This window comes from Cornus florida, unplaced genomic scaffold (assembly GCF_030987335.1).
Source record: "Cornus florida cultivar Cherokee Brave unplaced genomic scaffold, ASM3098733v1 CherokeeBrave_3.0.0_Hap2_Chr11, whole genome shotgun sequence".
Taxonomy (NCBI): domain Eukaryota; kingdom Viridiplantae; phylum Streptophyta; class Magnoliopsida; order Cornales; family Cornaceae; genus Cornus; species Cornus florida.
The window spans coordinates 52,537,664-52,564,714 of NW_026775581.1; the positions used below are offsets into that span (position 1 = coordinate 52,537,664).

The 27,051-nt window shown below is 37.6% G+C and overlaps 1 long non-coding RNA gene and 1 other non-coding gene across 2 annotated transcripts; one reads left to right on the top strand and one right to left on the bottom strand.

Annotated features, from left to right (window-relative positions):
- Nucleotides 1-17,767: 17,767 nt before the first annotated feature.
- LOC132280926 (uncharacterized) lies at nt 17,768-20,571 on the top strand. The gene is made up of 3 exons (XR_009471706.1): nt 17,768-17,997; nt 18,769-18,860; nt 20,477-20,571. It is a non-coding gene; the product is annotated as an uncharacterized LOC132280926 (long non-coding RNA).
- Nucleotides 20,572-21,121: 550 nt separating this feature from the next.
- Nucleotides 21,122-21,228, bottom strand: LOC132287315 (small nucleolar RNA R71). Its single transcript, XR_009472993.1, has one exon. It is a non-coding gene; the product is annotated as a small nucleolar RNA R71 (small nucleolar RNA).
- Nucleotides 21,229-27,051: the final 5,823 nt, after the last annotated feature.

Below are 27,051 nucleotides of genomic sequence, written 5' to 3' on the forward strand. Positions count from 1 at the left end.
TCTCTCTCTCTCTTCTTTCTCTTTCTCTCTCTGCCGCTGTCCATGTACTTCTCTGCCATCCTAAATCGAACGGCGAAACTTGAGAGTTGAGAGGAGGACATGCTTGAGAGTTGAGAGACAGTAGCTGAAGCTTGCGAACGGCGAACCCGAACTGGAATAGCGGGCGATGGAAACTGAAAGAAATGGGTTTTGATTTTTTGAACAATCTGAAATGATATGCTGATATGGGTTTTGATATAGGTAAATAGGTTTTGAACTTTTGATTCTTGCAGACAGATATATAAACTGAAATATATGGGTTTTAAACTTCTAATTCTTGTTGATTTTGTAGTTTGCAGTCGCACAGAGAGAGAGAGGGAGCAATTTCAGAGTTGAGATCGAACGAGACAATGAATAAATCATTGTTGAAATATTTGTTGAAGATGACTAAATCAGATCTAATCTTTGAAATATTTGTTGAAGATGAATAAATCAGATCTAATTCCGGACAACCATCTAATCTTCCATCAAACAATTGCACAGAGTGTGTTTGGTACCTAGTCGTAGGCTTTATCCCCTTCTTCCCAGCTTCCATTTATTTGCCTTGTAACATAGAGATGGAGGCGATTGGGGAGGTTGAAATGATTTGCCCTAAAATATATATATATTTTTAATAATAATATAATTAAATATATGTAATATACATATATATATATATATATATATTAAAAAAAAAAAACTCAACCCGTTAACCCAACCCAGCCCGCCCAAAAATATTCGGTCCAGGTTCTGACCACAACTTATACTGAGTACAATTTGAATTGGCCCAACTCAAATCGATTCGGGTTGAAGTTGGGTTGAGGCTGGGCTGGGTTGGGCCAGCCCAACTTACAACACTAGTTTCAAGCACACTGAGTGCTTTAGGGAGGAGAGAGAGAGATAGAGAGATCAAGATAACTATACCGTATTGTCACGGGCTTAGAGTTTCAGTACCACTCTAGCTGCTCCCGTGCGGCACCAAGACGTTGCTTCCACTCTCGCAAGTACTTGGTCAGCCTAACTCCCGTGCACACCTTAGCCAACACACTCCCCTCGTGCGCTTACTAGTGTTGTAGTTGCCCTCGCCCTCTCCTCACTCGGCTTGCACACTCACACACACTAAGGCACTTAAGTTGGCAAGGAAAGAACACTTCTATTACTTCAAAGAATGCTTTGTACAAGGCTAGCACTCAAGCTCTCTACAAGGCTCTCAAGACTTACTCTAGGACTTGTTGTCCACAAAATGAAGTCCTACCTCTATTTATAGGCATCCCCATCCCCAATGGACGGCTAGGATGCATTTTAACCGATGGTGGAGATCGATTCTCTAGAATCTTCTCCCACCTTCTTCACACTTCCATACTTATCCATAAATATCTACAACATTCTAGAACTCTCCATACTACTCCACACAACTCTGGAGAACTCTAGAACCTTCCACACACTTCTACATATTTCTACACATATCTAGAATCTTCCACACAACTCTAGACTACTCCGGAAGACTCTAGAAACTCCACTTGCCATGCAGTTGCCATGCAACATCCTCCTCAGCGTCTGCGTGGCACAACCTCCATAGGCGGGGCGTGACATTCTCCCCCACCCATTTCCGTGACGCCCTCGTCACGGTTTCTTCAACTGACCCAGCCTCTCGCAGGTCATCAGCACTTGCGCATATGTCCTTGGCCCAAACGTACGAATGCCCTTCGGGAGATGTGAAGTCCTCACGAGCTCCATCGTGTTGAATGCCACCTCTGGACTCTCCTTCCTACCCACGAGCGGCACCATGCATGCGGCCTTGCCTTCCTCGCCTCCAAGTATCATCAACGCACCAAGGCATGGTAGTGGCGCGGCGTTGTTCCTGTCCATGAACTCCAGCCCCAGCACCATGTCGTGGTCGTCCATCTCCGCAACTTGGAAGTCAGCCTTGCCCTTCCATCCTTGCATGCATAGCTCCACCTCCTTGCACACTCTACTCACGCGTGCCTCCTCGGAGTTGACGGCCTTGATCCAGCCCTCCGTCTTGCGCATCTCCAAGCCAAGTCATTGCGCATCTCCAAGCCAAGTCGTTGCGCCTCCTCCGGGGTAATGAAGTTGTGTGTAGCACCCGTGTCTACCAACGCTTGCACGGCTTTGCCACCAACCTGCGCATCCACATAGCGCACCCCAGCTACCTTCTTTGCCTTGCCCTTCTTCTTGGTGTCATGAGCCATGCTACTCAGCATCTGCATAGCCCCCATGCACCTATCTTCATCGCTGCCCGCATCGTCCACCCTGCCCTTGCCCTTATCCTTCACAAGGGCGCTCATGGTCTTCTTGTTGGGGCAGTGTCGCAATATGTGCGGCCCTTCGCACAAGTAGCACTTCGGCTCCCACTTGCCCTTATCGCGGCGCTCCCCTTTGCCACTAGCCTTAGACCTCTCTCCATGGTCCTTACCTTTATCATGGCGTGGGCGTCTCTCCTCATCGCTGTGCTCATCATCGCTAGACTTGGGCGAGCCCCGTTTCTTGAAGCGCCGGTCTCCCCCACCTTTGCCGTGGTCCCTCTTGGGAGACGTGGCCCTCTTGTCATCGCGCCTAAAGTCTTCGAGGCGCTCCGCTATAGCCATTGCGGATGCCAAGTCTCTAGGCTCCCTCCTCCTTAGCTCCGTGGCCACCCAAGACTGCAGCCCATCAATGAACAAGCACACACGTTGCCGCTCCGGCATCTCTGGGATCTCCAGTATCAAGTTGGAGTACTCCTTCACATACTCCCTTATGCTGCCCTTCTGCTTCAGGCGCCTTAGGTTGATCATGGCGAGGTCCTCAACGCACTCGGGATAGAACTGCCTCTTGAGCTGCCTCTTAAACTCCTCCCATGTGTCAACTGCTCTTGCGCCTCTACCGGTGAAGCGCTGCCTCCACCATAGAGCGGCAGTGTCCGTGAGGTACATAGTGCCTGTCTGCACCTTCTCCTCATCATCCTTGATCTCCATGCACTCGAAGTACCGCTCCATGTGCCAGAAGAAGTTGTCAATCTGGCGCGCTTTCCTTGCCCCATCGTACTCCTTGGGCTCCGGCGCCTTCTTCTTCCTTGGCTTCACTACGACCTCGCGCGCCTGAGAGAACTCCTTCTTGCACTCGGCAATCTCCATGCGCAAGTCGTCTACCCGATCATGCAAGTCCCTTTCTTTCTCTTGCGCCTTGTTGGCGATGCCATCAATCAGCTCGTAGAGCTCCGCCATCCTTCTCTCGAGCCTATTAAACTTAGTCTCCGTGTAGACCAAGTGTGTGGCAAGCTTCTCCTCCAAGCTCTGCTCTAAGATGTGGACTTGGTGGTCTCCTCCGCTAGCCATGTCTACTCCAACAAAGCTCCCTTGACGAACCTGGCTCTGATACCAACTGTCACGGGCTTAGAGTTTCAGTACCACTCTAGCTGCTCCCGTGCGGCACCAAGACGTTGCTTCCACTCTCGCAAGTACTTGGTCAGCCTAACTCCCGTGCACACCTTAGCCAACACACTCCCCTCGTGCGCTTACTAGTGTTGTAGTTGCCCTCGCCCTCTCCTCACTCGGCTTGCACACTCACACACACTAAGGCACTTAAGTTGGCAAGGAAAGAACACTTCTATTACTTCAAAGAATGCTTTGTACAAGGCTAGCACTCAAGCTCTCTACAAGGCTCTCAAGACTTACTCTAGGACTTGTTGTCCACAAAATGAAGTCCTACCTCTATTTATAGGCATCCCCATCCCCAATGGACGGCTAGGATGCATTTTAACCGATGGTGGAGATCGATTCTCTAGAATCTTCTCCCACCTTCTTCACACTTCCATACTTATCCATAAATATCTACAACATTCTAGAACTCTCCATACTACTCCACACAACTCTGGAGAACTCTAGAACCTTCCACACACTTCTACATATTTCTACACATATCTAGAATCTTCCACACAACTCTAGACTACTCCGGAAGACTCTAGAAACTCCACTTGCCATGCAGTTGCCATGCAACATCCTCCTCAGCGTCTGCGTGGCACAACCTCCATAGGCGGGGCGTGACAGTATGCTGAGAAAAAAAATAATAATAATAAAAACAAATGATGACCATAGGATAATAAGCTAATAGTTTTTATTTTTTATTTTTTCTTTAGGTGAACTTCATTAAAGCTATGGTTGTTCAATTTGGAAAAATCTAGTTTTCATTTTAAATTAAATTTTCATTAATTTTAAATCCAAGACAACAATTAGATGCTCCCAAACTCTTACTTAATAACAACAAACAGTATTGCCATGGCTTAATAATTATTAAAATGAAATCTACAAAAACTTTTTATTCTTTTATTATTATTATTATTTTAAAAGGAAATAATGGATAGAAGTTACTATAATTTGTAATTATTTTATTATTTATTTATTTTTGTGCTGCTTGAAGAATGAAGGTACTGTGATGCAGCAATACAACAAATTAATAAATAAATGACACATAGTTTTTGTTTAATAAAGCAGAAAAAACAAAAAAACAAACAATAACAATGGGTCGGAAGACCATATGCTGCGTTTTAGTTGACAAACCAAAACAAACGGCAGCTGTCAAGTCTTTAAAGAAGAAAAAATATTCTACTTCAACGTCAAGTCTTTAAAGAAAGAAAAGGTACAAAACTTCAAAGCTCACATTCACACAGATTGGACTTCAAAAAACCAACCAGCTTCCTTCATTCATGAATTTATTTATTTATTTATTTCTTTTTAAGTACGTGTATCCATCTCATAATAAACGCACTATTTAGATTAAAAGTACGATTCAGAAACAAAACTTTAAGGACTTGCCTTCTTAATTTTTGCCAACACTGTTATACCCCTTAGGAACTTCACATTCACATTTTAGGACCCAAGTAAAAATGTCTTTGAAATATTTTCACACTTCACATGTTAAAAGGTATTAAATGTTACTTACAACCCCCTCCCTAACCAAAAATAAATAAAAAATAGTATATAATTAAAGTGAACACTTCTTTATGCCACAAATATTAATTAATTTGTAGCCATTTGAGTCATAAAAAACTTTGGACATTGAACATAATCAAATTTATCAAAATGCAGATCACAATCGTAAAAGGAATGGAGGGAGAGGGCGGAACAATATTAATTAATTGGTTGAATTTGTGGGGGAGCACGAAATTTTGATTTGGGGAATCAAAATAGAACTTGTAATTAAAATTTGAAAAATTTATAAATCAATTGTAATTTAATTTTTTTTTAATATTAGTCTTAATATATTTATTAAGGAAAATATAATCCAAAAAATGAGAAAAATGCAACTGACATAAATAGGGATGGAAAATTGACTAGAAAGGAAAGACATAAAAGATGAAATGATAAGTTATATATACAAAGAAAAGAAGTAAAGAAAAAACATTATTTAAAATTAATTTTTCTAGAGAAAATTTTTCAATTTTTTAAAAATTCAAGTTTTTGGGAATTTTTTTTTTTTGAATACTTTGATTCCAATTTGGAAAAGATATATCACTATGACTGTGATGAAAAATTAATAAAAATATGCATCATTTGAACTAAACACAATTTCTTAAGCTTTCATAAAACACAATTATTAGAAACAAAATACAAAAGTATTTTAATAACTTATACAAGTAGTAGCTATAGAATTTGTCATTTATCAAGTGAGAATCCTGAGATATTATGCTATAATCGACAAATTTTGGTGTCAAAATTAGTTTAATCAAGTTGTATTTATATGATTTATTCTTGAGTCTTAATGTTAGAAGCAGAATGGCAAAGTTGGACAAAGTGCATATTATTCGGTTTAAAGACAACATCATATTAGTCAAGGTATGAGGTGAGGGCATTTTATAGTTCATTTTCGTGGAAAGATTTAAGAAAAATTAAGTTTTGATCAAAATCTTTAAGATCCAGCCAAAAATGGACGGTCCAACATGGCTTGGTTTGACGAATGTTGGTTTGGTTAAAAATGAACCGGTCCAACTTTTCTGTACCGGTCCTAAAGACTAAGTGACATAGATTTTACCTTTGGTCAAAAATGGATCAGTCCAACTTTCTTTGGACTAGTCCAATTAGCCTAGAACCAATATGAAAATTTCTATTTTAGTCCAACTGGGATTCATTTTTATCATATTCTAGGGAGACGTTTTTGCGTGAATATAACTTATTTTTTCAAGGGTTTAGAGGTCTCTCTAACATCTATGTTAACTCTATTTTTACTCCTAATTTTGACTGCTTTCAAGAGAAAATGTTCATACAATTTAGAGAGCCTTTAATTGAGAGTACGTTATTTTTCTTCAGAAAATCAAACCAATTTTTTTTGAGAGCACACACTTAAATAGAAAAGCGATTTAGGTTGATGTTTTATATTTGATCGGAGTTCATATTGAAGATTTAAAGATTCTATTCAGAAGCAGGATTTGATCTTCAACTAATAATTCAAAAGCAAGTTGACAGGAGTTTTTGTATTCTACCAGCAACCTTTCTACAAGGATTAAGTTTGAAGTCAAGCTGAGGAGTTGCAAAGCCAGAGGCGTTCAACAACTATTTCTAGGTAGAGCGCAGTGAGTGTGAGCATGAGTCAGAGTCACTACCATTTGAACTAAAACTTTAATAAAATACAATTTATTAGAAACAAAATAGAAAAGTCTTTAATAACTTATACAAGTAGTAGCTTTAGAATTTGTCATTTATCAAGTCAGAACATAATTTTTAGCATGTATAATACCATTATTGTTATGGGCATTTTTGCCATCTTTGATCATAATACTTTAGTTTTCCTTTTTTCTCGGTGCTTCAAAAGAGTCGTACATAGAGACTATCATATAATTTAATATATTTTTTGTGAGATATAAATTCTGCAATTGGTAATTTTCGATGTCAAAATAAATCTTAGTCGGGTTGTAAATTAAGTTATTGTATCAGGATTGACAGCAATTGCAGAATTGGAAGGTTGTTCAAAGATGCCATAACTAAGATCATTCAAAAAGAGGAAGAACAACACTTTAGGAAAAAATCTAAAAAAGTTATGACACGTTTCGTAATTGGTATATTTTCCGAACCTACCAAACACAGTGTTTAGAACCTTAGGATTCAAGTTGGGCAGACCTGAACCGGTTCACACTTCTTGGAATTGGTTCATGCTTTTCAAAGTCACTTTAAAACTTATTCGGCCACACTTGAACTGATTTCCACTTTCTTGAACGATTCAAGTCCCCCAAATTCGACTTCAAAATTCTTGTCATACTTGAACTGAAATTTTTTATATTTTTAGAGGAATTAGGTCATTCTAAACATTAAAGTATTATATGGGACAGAGCCGAAGTAGTGGAGATTCAATAAATCAACACCAAAAACATCATGATGATAATATGAGGTTTTTATATTTGAGAAAAAACAATTCCAAAGATATCTAAATAAAACATGCTTAAGAAATGAAAATCTCTCCTTTTTTTATATTTGACCAATAAGAAAAGAATTTGACACCTTGCATTATTTGAGAAAAAAAATAATACCCTCACTTTACATTATTGATTATATATTATATAACTTGTTTTTCCCTCCTCTATTTTCATCTAATTTTGAATCGATGAAAAATTGTAGGTCATGAACTTTTCCTTGTACAAAGAGTGAAAACTTGTTCCATTTTCTTTTCTTTCTTTATTTTTTTTTTTCCCTTCTACCAATCATTTTAGAGGGTAGTATTGGATTGACTTCTCTCTAAGTTCTCTCACTCTTTTAGTTGAATTAGAAATTGAAAACCTTATTAACACTGTTCTTTATTGCTCTTTATCTCTAAAAGCAGCATAAAAAAGGACACCAAATCATTATTATTATTTTTTTTTCTAAATCACCAAATCATTATTGATTCATAAGCATATTTTCCCTATAATATCTAATAAACTCTCCCAAACACACTTGACCTTGCTTCTTTTCTTTTCTTTTTCTTTTTTTTTTGCGTAAATATATATTACTGTTATATATCTTTTGAATTATTGAAAAGCCCTTAAAAAGGTAAGATGACTCTTATGTTACATTCAAGAACATCAAATCGATGCATTGGATTTAGAAATGAAGAAAATTTAAATTTCTCATAATCATCAGCCTTGTTTAAGAAATCAAACCTTAATTATTAGCTGTGACTTTCACAAATTGCTTCCTAAGTTACTGTCATTCGTCAATATCAAAAATGATATCGTCTTCGGAGATGACTAAATCGAGTGAAAATTGGTTAATTGGCTATAGTCCCACAAACATGACCGTTCTCAGCACTCTTTAAAGCCACACTTGTCAAAAAAAATAGAGTGGGTAAAACTTAAAGTTGTATTTTAATCAAATTCTTCTAATCTTATTTTTATTCTGAGTTATAATATATAGAGTCAACTAAATGGATTGATTATAAGAACCCATTAAAGCACAAATGGTTAATCTTACAACAATGTAATGGGTCCATCACATATTCGTAGAAAAAAAAAATTACACGAATTGATTTTCTTATTTAAATTATAAAATTGTAAGCCAAATAGACTCTTGTAAAATAAGTAGTAAATTCCACAAAGACCATCACTCTTTTGTAAAAGAGTCAGCAAAAACTATTATCATTGTTAACTTTTGACCTTTAATATTTATTTTTTTATTTATGAAAGATCAATATTATTATTATTATTTTTGAAAAAAAAAAAAAAAAGAAGAAGAAAAAACCCAAACTTTTTTTTTTTCAAAAGCTAAAATTCAAATGTATAAATATAAAGAAACTGGGCCTAAGCCTAACAAGAAGTGAAGGCCAAGGCAACAAGCCCAACCCAACAAGGACTCGAATTAAACAAAACGTGCTTTAACTGAAACAATTCGGAGCTTGAAAACCTCAAACCCTAGGAAAGAGCACAGAAGAGACTGAAAGAGAGAGAAAGAGAGACTAAGCTATCAATTGAAGCAGCAATGTTGGATGATGAGCACTGAAAAGTGCGCATTTAAACCCCTTAAGCTTAGGTATTCTAAAACCTTTATCTATCTTATTTTTTCACTTTAGATTGATTTTATATTATTTCCATTTTCAGGGACTTATCCCCAAAATAAGCTAACTCAGTTAAATAAGAGCATAATAGAAGCAATCTTGAAATCGTAGGGGCAGGTTATGAATTGGTGCCTTATACTGTCATGCTACTATACAAGTTGTGTGCTGTGAGCGGGTGCTAGTTGTCGTCGATGCTACCTTACAGACGAGTAAGTGTGGGCTAGGAATTGTCATTGCTACCACACATTTGAGTACGTCGTGGGCGGGTTCTGGTCGCTATTCGTACTGCTATGTCGTCTTTGTTTAGTACTTTGATTTAATTCATAGATATCTTGGAGTTCTGTTGGTTGTTGTTTTTGGTTCATTATGATGGTTCGTCAGGAAGGGTGCTTTCGATTGTTATCTTCCGTTCCCTCGTCTGGCCTTAAGTTCTGTGTGTGAGTTTCGACTTGTGGAGTGGCCATATGATCACTTTTCTTTTGAGGGGTTGTCCTGTCGTGAGCACGTGGGTGCGAATGACATGGGGTTGTACGTTGTCTTCAGTTTTGGGATTGCTTTCGTAGCATGTTGTGAGAGATACTCAGAGATATACTCCGTAGTTATCCTAGTTTCGCCTTTTTGTTTTGTTGGGGCTAGATTTCGGGGACGAAATCCCTTTAAGGTGGGAAGGTTGTAATGACCTGGTCATTTTTCTTCCTTTTCTTTTTCTCAGATTTTAACGGATATTTTTTTTCAATTGTCTTTCCCTTTTTGGGTTTGGTTTTCCATCACTTAATGTCGTCTCGAGTGCTCTGGAATGATTTCCGAGACGCTTTTCCTTGGATTGACAACTTCTTTTGGGGATTGTATCATTTCCATATTTTATTTCTCCGAACACTATTCACATTTTGTCTTATTCTCGTTTATCCTTTTTCCTTGCACAACCTCAATTTTTGTGCTCGGATTTGATTCCGGTTTTGCATGCATTCATGATATTTGATTTCCATGATAGTGATATTTTTACTTTTCTAGAAAAGCATGTTGATTGCTTACTTTTTCATAAAGGGGCATTAATGCATACTTTAGTGTAATTATTCTTAACTTGTGGGGTTTTAGTGTAATTAAATAAAGTAATTATTTTTCATCTTGGGGACCATTTTCCAATTGAATTTGGAGGATATTTTCAAAAAGGACCTTTTTGTAATTTTTGAAAAGTGTGACAAGTGTCACACTCTCATTGATCCACTTGTTGACATTTGTGTGGAAACGCTTTAATGCATTGGATGATGACATTTGGAGGGTGAGGATTCACCCACTTGTTGGCCTAGGATTGGTGCACTTGTTGGCTTGGATGGTTGACAAGTGTAGGTGTGGGATTAAGCCTAGGAAGGAGCCATGGATTAGTGACAATTGTAGGTTCACAATTTAGTCTTGCAAATATCTTTGGGCCACTTTGGAATTATGGTTTTAAAGAAGGGTTTTTGTGCAATTGACCATAGATGTGTGTGTTGACCATGGTGTAAGAGCACATAGTGAGTGGAGGATTTCTATTTCCTCCACTCACACTTAACCACATTATTTCATTCTCTTCCTTACAAGAAAACCCTAGCCTCCATGGATGGAGCTTGAAGCCTTAGGCATTGACCTTGATCTTTGAGGCCCTTCCACTTACTTTAGACCATAAAACTTCGAATACTTTTTGTTCCCCTCATCCTCCTCTTCAAAACCCTTGAAGGATCTAGCCTAACTCCTAATTTTGCTTTGGTATCTAGAGATTCAATTCTCTAGTGAGGTATTGATCTATTATTTAAAGTATTTTTATGTCATTATTGAGTGTTTTACATGTATAGAAGAGAAGGACTTGTATTTTGCCCTTAAATTATTTTAACTTGAAATTAATCTTGTCAAATTAAATATAAAATATGAAAATATACTCAATTAGCCTTCATTTAGTTTTGGTTTCATGTAATTTGGATTTAAAATGAATTAGTTATGAATTTTTGAAGTTGCAAGCTAGTCGTTGGAAATTTGAAGTTTTTCCTTTTTGGTCCGGAAATGAATTTTTATATGGAGTTTTGGTGCTTTAATTGCCTTGAAATTTTTATTGGGAGTTTCCCCATGGGTTTTACACTACTCAGAATTTTTTCACTATTTTAGAGCATTTCTAAAGTTTTTTAAAAAATCTGAAACTATCTGCTGTCCATGTTTTTATCGCAACTGGAAAATATTTTTTTAAATGATTTATTTCACTAACCTTTTGACATTGGATCATGGCTTAAATTTTTAGTTTTACACTCTCATATGTTTACTTCCAAAATAAATTAGGTTTGCCCAATTTGGATGTCAAATGAATTTTTCATGAATTTTCAAAGTTGGAAGCTACAGGCTGAAAATGTGTTTTCTGGACAGAATTTGTTTCAAAGTTGTGGGTCAAAACTGTTTCAATTGGGAAAATATTTTGTTAAACTAAATTGATATTATCAAATTAAAGTGTTTAAGCTTTCATTGGGTTTTGGATTCATTCAATTTGGGTTAGAATTGAATTTTTTATGAATTTTACAAGTTAAAGGTAGCAAGCTGAAAATTCTGTTTTGCGGACTGAAAATTTGGGGCTATTTCATTTCGGTGGTAATTGGGATTTTCATTCCAATTGAGGTAGGGAATGTTTTAGGATTATTTGTGTGTTGTATTGTGTATTTACCATGATTATACAACAAATATGTATGCCTTGTATCAAATCTAGAAAGTTAGTAATTTTTATTTCTTTGTATAAGATTTAAAATTTACGATGATGTATAACTTTGATTTGAATTGTAACATGCTAGGAAATTATGCTTAGATATGTTGGTTAACATATATTAAATTTTGATCATTTGATTAAGAATTACAACTTTTATTTAATATTTATCTTTAGTGAAAGGTTAATTCACATGGTTGTATCAATCATTAAATCAAGTTGTAATGTGGTATTTAAATAAACCTTGGCATGTTCTCTAGCATAGATTAAATTGAGGGCATTTGGAATTGTTTAAAAATTTAGAGAAAATTAATTAATTAGCTTGATTAATTTTGTTTTAAGTGTTTTAATCACTTAACTTGTCATTTGATGCTATATATATGATGACCATGACATGTCTTTCAATATATATTAAATTGAGGTTATTTGGAATAACTTGAAATTTAGAGAATTTAACTATTTATGTTTAATTAAATTCTACTTTATTACTCCATGGATTTAATTGCATTTTGAAAATTGTTTATATATTTAAATCATGGATTTGGATTTGATGTATGTTCACTTGATTACTTTTGAGTATTGGATAACATAATTGTTACTTTTATAATCATGAGAATATGTTTTTCCTTATTGAATATATTGTTGCTATGTGTAAGGAATTGCACACTTTGTATTTGACATCTTACATGGCATAGTAGTTATGAATTTTGAGCATGTATTGTATAAGTTTCCAAAATTTGGATTGTGCTTGGTAAATAGTTGATATCTTGTATATACATGTTGATATATATACGTTGTTGCACAATTTATTGATTTTGGAAACTTGGGGATGTCGTTGTTTGGCTACGGCTAGGACTTGGTTCTAGTACGGGGGATTGTCCCTCTATATAGTCTAGTGCGCACATAAGGAGGTTACCCATGGGTTAGTAACCCTAAAGTAACTATGTTGTCGGTCTGATCCGGCGTGACGTCCGAGTATCCACTTTGTTTGATTTTGTATTTCATTTCAAGTTGATAACTAGATGATATCGTAACTTGTTGTTCCTTATTTGATTTCCTATTTTGAGCTTAAGATGTAACTTTGTGAAAGCATGCTTCATGCGTTGTATTGAAAGTTCCATTGTTGGTTAAATTGCATCGATATCATAATTTGTGTTTTGATGTTCAAATGTAGTTTAGGAATGACCTTATAGATTCATTTTGAACATAAACGTTAGGTGGCATGACCCACATTTGTTGTTTTCGTATTTTGGATTTCAAGTTGAAGACTTTGAGAATCTATATCTTGTTGCCTTGTATAACATGTTTCCATGTTGTTTGAATTGCATGAATAATGTAATTGTGATATAAATGATCTAGGTAGCTTAGGATGCTCCATGGGTCTCATCTTGATATAGACGTTAGGTGGCATGAGCCTCTTTAACATGTTTCACCATAAGGTGATAAAATTGTAAAATGCTAGGTCGATGCATGCTCATTTCCTACGAGTAGCTTTATGTTACTCACCCCTACGATACTGGGGCATATTTTAAGTACAGGACTCAGGATTTGAAGATTCCATTGCTCCTTGAATGGCTTACAGTTTCTAAGTTTCTATTTTATGCAAGTGTTAGCATAAGATGCCTCTTTGTAACCCTATTTGTTTAAACTTGTATTCGTTGATTCGTATATGTAAAGTGTACGTAAGTGCACTCTTTTCAATGTATTTAACATGTATGAGATGAGGCCGGAGGCCAATGACGTGTATCTCGTTTTCTATGCACTTTTGTTTTCAAAGTTTATTATGAAAATATTGGAAAATGTTAAGTCATTGCTTCATAACTTTCGCATCGGGTGTTGGAATTTCATATATTTTCTCTCCGAACTCAGAATTAGATGATTCTTGAGTCTAATTTTGTTCATTTTTTGTTATCCTTCCAATGGTGTGCATGGTGGCACCCTTTTTAGTGAGAAATGACCATTTTGCCCTTAGTTCATCTCTTTTCGGGTTAGGCATTTTTGTTTCATTTGCTTGGCTCATTTGAGTTCCGTGGCTTCATGGAGAGTCATTTTGGGGCCTTAGGGATGACGTACATCTCTTGAGGTCATTTGGCTTCTTTCGCTACCGCATTTCGGGTCCGTTATCGGGTCAACTTCCGGTTCATCACTAAAGCACCGGGTTGAGAAATCTGGGTCGTTACAGGTTGTATCAGAGCTCCTAGGTTTGAATACCTTAGATGACGGGTTTTGGGTGCATATCATGCTTATGTTGCCATACTCTATGTGTTTATATGCTTGTTGATAACATGTTTTGGTTTGATAACATGTTTATGTGCTTACGTGCTACATATGGTATGCCGTTTGTTTAGCATGATTTAATTATTATGTAAAGAGTATAACATATGATGTATTCTAGTTCAGATTTGTATATGCATAACTGTGTTGCATATTTGGCATGACACGAGATTAGTCATTGAGGCTCGAGTTGAGGTTGATGGTGATTGTAGTCACGGTTGTATTGTAGTTTAGGTTGTTGTTGACTTAGAGTTGGTTTTAAGGTAGGTGGAGAGACACATTTTGTTTAGGCTCTCATGGGGTGAGCCATTAGTCACAACCGTAGTACTGGATTTGTTGATTTTAGGCCATGGTTAGGTTTTGGACCTTTTGGGATCCTTAGTTGTTTTGGAAGGTTCCTCTGAGATTGCAATTTTCGTAGGCGGGTACGTTGTGGGCGGGTGTATGGCACTGTCATGCTACCATACTGGCAAGCTACGAGTATAGTTCGGATGGAATCAGCGTTAGGTTTTGTTCCGACATGTGTAGTCCTTTTGATCGATAATGATGATGGTTGTTTTGGGGATCAGTCGTAGTGATCGATTTGGTTGTCTGATTGTATGGCTAGAGTTACCATTTTCTTTGAGTTCTCCTTGCGCGATGATGCTTTTGGGGTTAAGTCGATTGATAGATGCTTGGGGTAGAGAGAGCATTGCATTGTTAGTGTCACTTGTAGTGTCACCTTTAGATTCAGAGATGGATTGTAAGAGTCTTACCATTGTGGTAAGGGCTCACGTTTGATTTGAGACAGGTTGTTGTTGCATTGGTTTTTGGAGTCAGTGTATGGCTAGGACTGGTCCTTCCTTTTTACTTAGGCACTCTAGGACACGATGTCCATAGGGTTCATTGTTGCATCTCTTTTGTCTTCTGTAGTTTCATTTACTACCATGTTAGTAGTTTGATTTATGATATTGTGATGCATGAGTAGGTGGAGGTCTATCCATGTTTGCCTTCTTGTTGTGTGGCAATAACATGCCTTTCTTATATGCTTCGAGATGCCATGTTGTTACTGCGCTTTAATGACATGCTTTTGTGTTTATATGGAGACGTGCAGTATGTGCTTTTGATTTTCATCTATGTAAGTAGATTTTTTTTCTGGTAGTTGCATTCCTTGTCATATGCATGACTTTCAGGTTTGGTTTTCCCATTCATTTCCCTTGGTCGCACGTAGTCTGTATGCAGGTTTCCACAATGGTTTTGTGTTGGTTCGTGTTAGGGACTTCACAAGGAGTGAGTCTCTTCCCTCCGTTGCGTTGTGCACTGTTTTAGGGTTGGTTGGTCCATGAGGATCATCATTGTTGTCTTGAGTCCTTGGTGAGGATTTGATAGATTTTGGTCGACTTACTTCCATGGAGGGGGTGAAGTCGTTGACTTTGTTGTCTTTCATTTCAAAGACGGAGTCATGGTGTTGTCCTTTTTAGGACCGGTGGTCCCCTTTCTTTCGTGTCTTCCCTTGGGGAGTTCCTGCCATGGTTGTTGACGGTTGTGGTGCTCAAGTGAGTTGATTGGTGTGAAATCATTTTACGGAGACTTATGTCCATATCTTTGAGGATTGTTTGATTCGTGAGGTGAGCTTGATGCTCTTTTGAAAATGTCTTTTGGAGACTTGTTCCAGTTTTGAAGGCCTGGATGTGGTTGACTCTTAGGAGGAGTTTTGGAGGATCGATGTTGGATATGGCTTACTTGTGGAGTTTTCTCGTCCTAGTTATGACTAGGCATGGCCTTGAGGAATCGTAGTTCCAGTGGTTGTTTATAGATGGATCGAAATTGAGAAATTTTGATTTAGCTTGGTGTTGTCAAGTACGATTTTGAGAGACTCGTTCTATGACCTTGGTTGTCAAGATTTTGATGTGTGTGCCACTTCGTGGACTTGTATTTCGAGGATCTAGTTATCCGTGATAGGGATTTTGATCCGATGTTTGATTATGGTGAGTAGTCTTATAGTTGATCTATTTTAGGATGATATCTGGGATTTTGGAGATGATGTTTTGTTTGTCAGACTTTGGATTCGCAATTGATGTTGTTGATAATAGTGTTTTGAGATGTTAAAATTGTTGGTCTTTTTGTATTGAGGATTTAAGGCCTTAAGCGTAGCAGTACCTATGGCATTGTTGTCAGAGTTTTGAGATTAGCCAGGATGGTCCGGCCGGACATCTTTGGACTATATCTCAACTCTCACAAAATGTTGATTTCCGTAATGCTTTTGGTAATGATCATTTTTGACATTGAAGTCATTTGTATCGAGAGGTTTCACGGGTAGACCTAGTAGAGGCAGGTTATGAATTGGTGTCTTATACTGTCATGCTACCGTACAAGTTGTGTGCTGTGGGCGAGTGCTAGTTGTCGTCGATGCTACCTTACTGACGAGTAAGTGTGGGCGGACACTAGGAATTGTCATTGCTACCACACATTTGAGTACGTCGTGGGCGGGTTCTGGTCGCTATTCGTACTGTCATGTCGTCTTTGTTTAGTACTTTGATTTGATTCATAAATATCTTGGAGTTCTGTTGGTGGTTGTTTTTGGTTTCTTATGATGGCTCATCAGGAGGGGTGCTTTTGATTGTTGTCTTCCATTCCCTCGTCTGGCCTTAAGTTCTGTGTGTGAGTTTCGAATTGTGGTGTGGCCATATGATCACTTTTCTTTTGAGGGGTTGTCCTGTCGTGAGCACGTGGGTGCGAATGACATGGGGTTGTACGTTTTCTTCAGTTTTGGGATTGCTTTCGAAGCATGTTGTGAGGGATACTCAGAGATATACTCCGTAGTTATCCTAGTTTCGCCTTTTTGTTTTGTTGGGGCTAGATTTCGGGGACGAAATCCCTTTAAGGTGGGAAGGTTGTAATGACCCAGTCATTTTTCTTCCTTTTCTTTTTCTCAGATTTTAACTAATATTTTTTTTTCCGTTGTCTTTTTCTTTTTGGGTTTGGTTTTTCATCACTTGATGTCGTCTCGAGTGCTCTGGATTGATTTCCGAGACTCTTTTCCTTGCATTGACAACTTCCTTTGGGGATTGTGTCATTTTTATATTTTATTTTTCCGAACACTATTCACATTTTGTCTTTTTCTCGTTTATCCTTTTTCCTTGCACAACCTCACTTTTTGTGCTCGGATTTGATTCCGATTTTGCATGCATTCATAATATTTGATTTCCATGATAGTGGTATTTTTACTTTTCTAGAAGAGCATGTTGATTGCTTACTTCTTTCATAAAGGGGCATTAATGCATACTTTAGTGTAATTATTCTTAACTTGTGGGTTTTAGTGTAATTAAATAAAGTAATTATTTTTCATCTTGGGACCATTTTGTAATTAAATTTGGAGGATATTTTCAAAAAGGACCTTTTTGCAATTTTTGAAAAGTGTGACAAGTGTCACACTCTCATTGGTCCACTTGTTGACATTTGTGTGGAAACGCTTTACTGCATTGGATGATGACATTTGGAGGGTGAGGATTCACCCACTTGTTGGCCTAGGATTGGTGCACTTGTTGGCTTGGATGGTTGACAAGTGTAGGTGTGGGATTAAGCCTAGGAAGGAGCCATGGATTAGTGATAATTGTAGGTTCACAATTTAGTCTTACAAATATCTTTGGGCCACTTTGGGATTATGGTTTTAAAGAAGGGTTTTTGTGCAATTAACCATAGATGTGTGTGTTGACCATGGTGTAAGAGCACATAGTGAGTGGAGGATTTCTATTTCCTCCACTCACACTTAACTACATTATTTCATTCTCTTCCTTACAAGAAAACCCTAGCCTCCATGGATGGAGCTTGAAGCCTTAGGCATTGACCTTGATCTTTGAGGCCCTTCCACTTACTTTAGACCATAAAACTTCAAATACTTTTTGTTCCCCTCATCCTCCTCTTCAAAACCCTTGAAGGATCTAGCCTAACTCCTAATTTTGCTTTGGTATCTAGAGATTCAATTCTCTAGTGAGGTATTGATCTATTATTTGAAGTATTTTTATGTCATTATTGAGTGTTTTACATGCATGGAAGAGAAGGACTTGTATTTTGCCCTTAAATTATTTTAACTTGAAATTAATCTTGTCAAATTAAATATAGAATATGAAAATATACTCAATTAGCCTTCATTTAGTTTTGGTTTCATGTAATTTGGATTTAAAATGAATTAGTTATGAATTTTTGAAGTTGCAAGCTAGTTCCTGGAAATTTGAAGCTTTTCCTTTTTGGTCCGGAAATGAATTTTTATATGGAGTTTTGGTGCTTTAATTGCCTTGAAATTTTTATTGGAAGTTTCCCCATGGGTTTTACACTACTTAGAATTTTTTCACTATTTTAGAGCATTTCTAAAGTTTTTTAAAAAATCTGAAACTATCTGCTGTCCATGTTTTTATCGCAGCTGGAAAACATTTTTTTAGATGATTTATTTCACTAACCTTTTGACATTGGATCATGGCTTAAATTTTCATTTTTACACTCTCATATGTTTACTTCTAAAATAAATTAGGTTTGCCCAATTTGGATGTCAAATGAATTTTTCATGAATTTTCAAAGTTGGAAGCTACAGGCTGAAAATGTATTTTCTGGGCAGAATTTGTTTCAAAGTTGTGGGTCAAAACTGTTTCAATTGGGAAAATATTTTGTTAAACTAAATTGATATTATCAAATTAAAGTGTTTAAGCTTTCATTGGGCTTTGGATTCATTCAATTTGGGTTAGAATTGATTTTTTTATGAATTTTACAAGTTGAAGGTAGCAAGCTGAAAAATCTGTTTTGCGGACTGAAAATTTGGGGCGATTTCATTTCGGTGGTAATTGGGATTTTCATTCCAATTGAGGTAGGGAATGTTTTAGGATTATTTGTGTGTTGTATTGTGTATTTGCCATGATTATACAACATATATGTATGTCTTGTATCAAATCTATAAAGTTAGTAATTTTTATTTCTTTGTATAAGGTTTAAAATTTACGATGATGTATAACTTTGATTTGAATTGTAACATGCTAGGAAATTATACTTAGATATGTTGGTTAACATATATTAAATTTGGATTATTTGATTAAGAATTACAACTTTTATTTAATATTTATCTTTAGTGAAAGTTTTATTCACATGGTTGTATCAATCATTAAATCAAGTTGTAATGTGGTATTTAAATAAGCCTTGGCATGTTCTCTAACATAGATTAAATTGAGGGCATTTAGAATTGTTTAAAAATTTAGAGAAAATTAATTAATTAGCTTGATTAATTTTGTTTTAAGTGTTTTAATCACTTAACTTGTCATTTGATGTTATATATATGATGACCATGACATGTCTTTCAATATATATTAAATTGAGGTTATTTGGAATAACTTGGAATTTAGAGAATTTAACTATTTATGTTTAATTAAATTCTACTTTATTACTCCATGGATTTAATTGCATTTTGGAAATTGTTTCTATATTTAAATCATGGATTTGGATTTGATGTATGTTCACTTGATTACTTTTGAGCATTGGATAACATAGTTGTTACTTTTATAATCATGAGAATATGTTTTTCCTTATTGAATATATTGTTGCTATGTGTAAGAAATTGCACACTTTGTATTTGACATCTTACATGGCATAGTAATTGTGAATTTTGAGCATGTATTGTATAAGTTTCCAAAATTTGGATTGTGCTTGGTAAATAGTTGATATCTTGTATATACATGTTGATATATATATACGTTATTACACAATTTGTTGATTTTGGAAACTTGGGGATGTCGTTGTTTGGCTACGGCTAGGATTTGGTTCTAGTACGGGGGATTGTCCCTCTATATAGTCTAGTGCGCACATAGGGAGGTTACCCATGGGTTAGTAACCCTAAAGTAACTATGTTGTCGGTCTGATCCGACGTGACGTCCGAGTATCCACTTTGTTTGATTTCGTATTTCATTTCAAGTTGATAACTAGATGATATCGTAACTTGTTGTTCCTTATTTGATTTCCTATTTTGAGCTTAAGATGTAGCTTTGTGAAAGCATGCTTCATGCGTTGTATTGGAAGTTCCATTGTTGGTTAAATTGTATCGATATCATAATTTGTGTTTTGATGTTCAAATGTAGTTTAGGAATGACTTTATAGATTCATTTTGAACATAGACGTTAGGTGGCATGACCCACACTTGTTGTTTTCGTATTTTGGATTTCAAGTTGAAGACTTTGAGAATCTATATCTTATTGCCTTGTATAATATGTTTCCATGTTGTTTGAATTGCATGAATAATGTGATTATGATATAAATGATCTAGGTTGCTTAGGATGCTCCCTGGGTCTCATCTTGACATAGACGTTAGGTGGCATGAGCCCCTTTAACATGTTTCACCATAAGGTGATAAAATTATAAAATGGTAGGTCGATGCATGTTCATCTCCTACGAGTAGCTTTATATTATTCACCCCTACGATACTGGGGCATATTTTAGGTACATGACTCAGGATTTGAAGATTCCATTGCTCCTTGGATGGCTTACAGTTTCTAAGTTTCTATTTTTTGCAAGTGTTAGCATAAGATGCCTCTTTATAGCCTTATTTGTTTAAACTTGTATTCGTTGATTCGTATATGTAAAGTGTACGTAAGTGCGCTCTTTTCAATGTATTTAACATGTATGAGATGAGGCCGGAGGCCAATGACATGTATCTCGTTTTCTATGCACTTTTGTTTTCAAAGCTTATTATGAAAATATTGGAAAAGTTAAGTCATTACTTTAAAACTTTCGCATCGGGTGTTGGAATTTCATATCTTTTCTGCCTGGACTCAGAATCAGACGATTCTTGAGTCTAATTTTGTTCATTTTTCGTTGTCCTTACAATGGTGTGCACGGTGGCACCCTTTTAAGTGAGAAATGACCATTTTGCCCTTAGTTCATCTCTTTTCGGGTTAAGCATTCTTGCTTCATTTGCTTGACTCATTTGAGTTCCGTGGCTTCATGGAGAGTCATTTTGGGGCCTTAGGGATGACGTACATCTCTTGAGGTCATTTGGTTTCTTTCGCTTCCGCATTTCGGGTCCGTTATCGGGTCAACTTCCAGTTCATCACTAAAGCACCGGGTTGAGAAATCCGGGTCGTTACAATGAGAACCTCAATTCGAGAGTTTTCACACGGGGATGGGGAAGCGTTCTATGAGGCATGGGAAAGATTTAATGAATTGCTTAGGAAGTGTCCACATCATGACATGTCCAAATGGCAATTAGTTCAATATTTCTTTGAGAGGTTATCTGACAATAATTAGGGCATGGTTGATGCTTCCATGGGTGGCTTTTACATTGATAGGCATGAGGATGACATGTGGCGTCTTTATGAGAGCATGAGTGAAAATTCTTTGCATCGAACTTTATCTTCTAAGAATGGTAGGAATTCATGTGGAAGGAAGGGTGTTGGCTTACATCAAGTTGACCATACCAATGAAATAGCCACTGGGATGAAATCCTTATCTCAAAGGTTTGATCAATTCTTGATCAACCAAAACTCAGCAAATCAAGTATCTTCTATCCCTAGCCATTCCCATCATGCATCCAATGAGACATGTATGACTTGTTCAAGTGTTTTACATTTTACTTCCAATTGTCCCCGTGGACATGTGCAAAGTGAGCATCATGAACAAGTCAATGCAACTTTTGTTAATCAAGGGAACAATCCTTATGACAATCATTATAATCCTAGTTGGAGGAATCACCCGAACTTCTCTTGGAGAAACCAAGGGGAAGGCTCAAACCCTCCCCAAGGTGGTTTCCAAGGGAAGTATGTTCCACTTCCGATACAAAGCCAAGGTTCCCAAGGTTTTAAATCATCATTTCAATCACAAGGAAATCAATTTGCTAATTCTCATTTTCCTAATCAACTATCATATTCTCAAGGAAATTCTAGGAGTCCCGCTTTTGAAGAGAAAGTTTTGACCGCTCCACTCTAGAGGCGAACACTCAATTGCTTCATTCTCATTCTCAATTCATTGCTAAGCTAGAAACCCAAGTAGGGCAAATAGCTAGTACTTTAAATGCTAGAAAGAAAGGGAAAATGCCTTTGAATGCCCCACCCAAGTAACAATGTGTTGTGGAGACTCATTCCTTATCAGAAGGTCACACAATATAGCATGTCAATGCGGTGACTACCTTGAGAAGTGGGAAGATTGTGGACAACCAAATAGGCATGTCCAACGAAGAGAGTGAACTGGTGCAACACAAAGTTGACAATTGTCCCGTTTCTTATCATATTCCTCCTTCATTGCATATGATTGATCTTTCAAATGAGAATGTATTGAAAAGTGATTTGAAAGGTGATTTTGAAAAGAAAAATTTGCAAAATGATTTCAAAACTTCTTATGTTGAAGAGACTTCAAAGAAAATTTCTGAAAAACGTTTTGAGCCAAGAGCTCCATTTCCAGATGCCTTAAAATGATCCATTTCAATTAACAAGCAAAAGGCCAAAACAAATGAAATTATGGATGTGTTTAGGCAAGTGAAGGTCAATCTTCCACTTTTGGATGCAATCAAGCAAATTTCAGCTTATGCCAAGTTTTTGAAAGACTTATGCACCCAAAAGAGGAAGAACAAAAGCCAAGCACCTAGGAAAGTGGTCTTAACCGAGCAAGTAAGCTCAATTTTGCAACATAACACTCTTCCAAAGTTCAAAGACCCTGGTTCACCTACCACTTCATGCATAATTGGAGATCATATTATTAATCGGGCTCTTCTTGACTTAGGAGCAAGTGTTAATCTTCTTCCACACTTGGTATATGTCAAATTAGGTTTAGGAGACTTAAAACCGACATCTGTGGTTTTGTAACTTGCCGACTGATCCATCAAAAAGCCCAAGGGTATCACTGAGGATGTATTGATTAAGATTGATAAATTCTTCTTCCCCGTTGATTTCATTGTCATTGACACGGAACCGGTCCCAAATCCTAAGAGCCAAATTCTCGTTATCCTTGGCCGTCCTTTCTTGGCAACCGCGAATGCCAACATTAATTGTAGGACGGGGATAATAAAGATCTCATTTGGCCACATGAAGGTGAAGTTGAATATCTTCAATCCGACCCCCAATTCATTTGATAAGCATGAAGAAGTGAATGTTATAGAGAAATATCATGACCTTGAATGTGAAGGAATAGAGTCTTTGTGTGAAATCAAAATTCTAAAAAGTTCATCTTCAACCCTGAATTCCAAGAAAGTAGTTTCAAAATCTTGTTTTGAAAGGGCATAGAAGCCCAAAGATCATTTTGACCAAGGACCAAAAATTTCTTTTAAGCCTAATCCAACAAGTTCTCTAGGGAACCATTTGTTGGGTGGAGTTCAAAGCACTTATCACCCCATCAAGGAGGGGATGCACTACAAGATGTTTGACCCGGGCTAAAAGAGCCCAACGTCTTGCTAGAGATGTTAAAGACTAGTACATTTCATAGGGTGTCACAACCCTATTCCTCCCTCATTTCTATTTTAAATTTCTTGTGAGGTCTAGATATTTGGTTTAGGTTCATATACATTGCTAGGAACTGTGATTAGGATTGCATGTACTTTCATGTTGAAAATGATCATTTTGCATAAGTTCAATCGATCTCCAAGGAGGTTCGATCGATCGAACCTGCATCAAATCACCTCTCTGTCCAATCGTTCGAAGGAAACCTACATATTTCAGCTCTCTGTCCCATCAATCAAACTTGTTCCTAGATCGATCTTTAGTTCTTCGATCGATCCAACTTTATCTTGGATCGATTTGCAGTCCAAACACTTAGAAAATTTTTGAACCTGTATCAAAAGGCCTCTCTGTCCCATTGATCGAACATGTTTGCAGGTTTTTACATGTTCGATCGATCGGAGTTCATCTGAGATCGATCTCTATTCTTTGATTTACTGTTTATGTTTGATTTTTGTTTTGAATTTCAAATCTAAAAAAAAAAAACAACAACAATTTTGTCTTTTAGTGAAGAGAGATTGATCACAGTTCGATCGATCGAACTGGTAACGGGATTTTTTAAAAAAAAATCAAATCTAGGGTTATTAGATCGATACCACAGATCGATCTAACAACCTCACCATCGTCCTTCGCCGCTGCAACTCACTTCCCCACCTCTGGCGAGTCTACCTCATCTCGAATCTCTCTCCCTCATCTCGGACCTCAGATCTCATCTCCCTTTCATCTCATCTCTCGGTTTTAGGTAAGATTTGAAACCCCTCTTTTGATTTCAAGCTTTATTTTCATGAATCTATGCTTTCCATGTTAAATCTATGATGTTTTAATGATGAATCTTGCCATTGATGAAGCTTTGAAGCTATGTATATATGTGTATATATATGTATATATAGGTTTTATATTTTTTTTATTTTAATCTTGATTTTGGGGGTCACGAGCTAAGGAAAGTGACCAAAAATGTTGATTTATTGTGTAGAAGGGGCCCACAAGCTTGTTTGTGAGGACCCTGTGCCATCCACGTCACAGATCTGTAACTTTTCGAATTTTACCTCACAGTTCGATCAATCGAACTTTTTCTCAGACCAATCTATAACAGATCGATCTCACTCATTCAAGATCGATCAAACTTGCATCGATCTCACATTTTTGTGATCGATCGAACTTCACAGATATGCATCACACATTTCACACACCATCTTTAATGTTTCATGCTATCTCATATATGCCCAATGCCTGTGTTTTCTACATTGGATGCATTCCATACTTATACTGTCTAGCATGCTTCACATCATGTCACTTATTCCTTGTCATTTGCATAGATTCATGTTCCTTATCTGTTTTGTCTATCTTATTTGACATACATGATTCTATAAACTGTTCTTTAATTCTTTATACCGGCACTGACTTCCTTTTTGCAAGTTTTCCTTTTATTTTGCAGGCCATAGCTAGGGTCAAGACTGTTGCTCGTGGACATTACCACCGCATAGCCAGGCGGAGATTAGACGACCAGGCAGGTCTATCTCACGTCCAGGACCCCATTCATGAGTCCGAGCCAGAGCCCTCTCATATTCAGTAAGAGCCAACACAGCCTACTCCACCTTAGTCTCCATCCGCTGACAGTAGATTACAGTCTTCGGCTGAGGCATCTGTTTCACAGGCTGATGCTGAGGATGAGCACATACCATTTCCATCACCACCACCAGCTCAGCCAACCCAGGACTTAGACTGGCCATTGTCGAGATACTCATGCTTTCAGGTGGCGCATGAGTCGGTCTTTGATATTAACTACTTCTCCCGGTCTATTCTTACCAGAGCAGCATATGATGATATAGACTGGAGGGCCATCTCAGCCATACTAGCCCCTGTCACATACCCAGTGTACCCGAGGTTGGTTTGGATGTTCTTCTAGAACCTCCGACCTGCCCCGAGTAACCTAGCGGAGCTGCGGACTACCATTGACGGCCACCCCATCAGTATCACTATGGACATTCTTTCCAGATCTTACTGCTGTCCACACGTCTACCCTCCCGATCTCCAGGATACATATCCTACCCTATGGAGGCCCTCATATGCAGACATGGCCGTTGCACTCACAGGTCACTATGCAGGTGGCGAAACTTTCGCCACTCGGACTTATCTACCAGACAACCTGTGGTTCTTTGATTCAGTGCTATTCCGAAATGTTTTTATGGCCGGCCATAAGATACAGAGGCGCGGCGACTATCTTACAGCTTTATACGCCTTCTATACAGGGCACTGGCTATCCATTCATGCATTCATCTGGAGCATTATGATGAAGCTATATGTCGATCACATTAGCAAGGCCAAGCCCAAAAGGGCTAAGTATCTACTATTCGGCCAGCTCATCATACAGATTCTAAGAGACCAGCGCTATCCCTTCCAGCCACGGGAGCATACTGAGTTTGGGGCCTGTACATTTCAGAAGAAGGATTGGGATAAGAGCTACAAGGCTCGTATCAAGAGTCTACAGGATAACGCTGTAAAGGCAGCTGAGGAGCTAGAGAGAGAGGAGTTAGAGTAGGCAGTGGCTGTAATAGCAAAGCAGGCAGCGGACGATGTACCAGTCAATCCGACTGCCATGCATATGGATATTGATTTGGAGCAGCCTGTAGAGGACCCAGAGCATCACTCTCTAGTTGGGTCGCCCGTTCACAATGAGGAACAGGCTCAGGATCATCATTCTCCCGCTCCAACAGCACTTGAGGCTCCACTTCAGATACCCAGCTTCGGAGAGCGTCTTCAGACTTTAGAGGACGGCATGGTTTCCATCCGGGCTGATATTGCTTCACTCTGTACGGATGTCATAGCTGCATTACGTGATCTATCCAGAGACATCCGCGGAGTACGACCTGCTCGTCTTACCTCCTCTTCATGATTTCCATATCTTCTTCTCCTATTATATATCTGTGATATCTGTCATATTTTTGCTACTATTATATATTTGCGGCCAGTCTGTTGGCCTTGACACTGGATGTACTGTACTATTCTTTATTTCTCTTTTATGCATACTTTGTTTATGGATGTCATATATGCGTATTGATATATCTATTTGTACTTGACTCCATCAGATGCATCCCAGTGACTTCAGTGAGAGAGAGTACTGCCCGAATTTTTCAGGACCACCCTTTTTCCTCTCTCCGTACTTCAATTTCTTATCCCATTTACACTTGCATGTCCACTGTGCACCTGTTATTATCCTCTTTGTTGTTTAATGAACTTTTATCCAGTGCCATCTTTTCAGGACCACAGTTAATCCCAAGTTGGGGGGCTATGCCACCTACTTTCGATACTTGTGTCCCGGCCATTCTTTGCTTAGCTACACTGGTATACTCTTTCATTTGTTCTCTTTGCACATTGAGGACATTGTGCCATTTAAGTTTGGGGGGGTACTAGTATTAATTATAGTATTTGCTTTCAATTCAAAATTTTGAGCATGACTTGTGTATTTGAGGAATTTTCTATGATTGCTCTATAACTAGGTATGATTTTGATCTTTTGAGGACTATATTATTTAAAATTTAAAAATTGTTTGACTTAAGAGTCCAATACTCCTTGTTTGCCTTGTGGATGCCA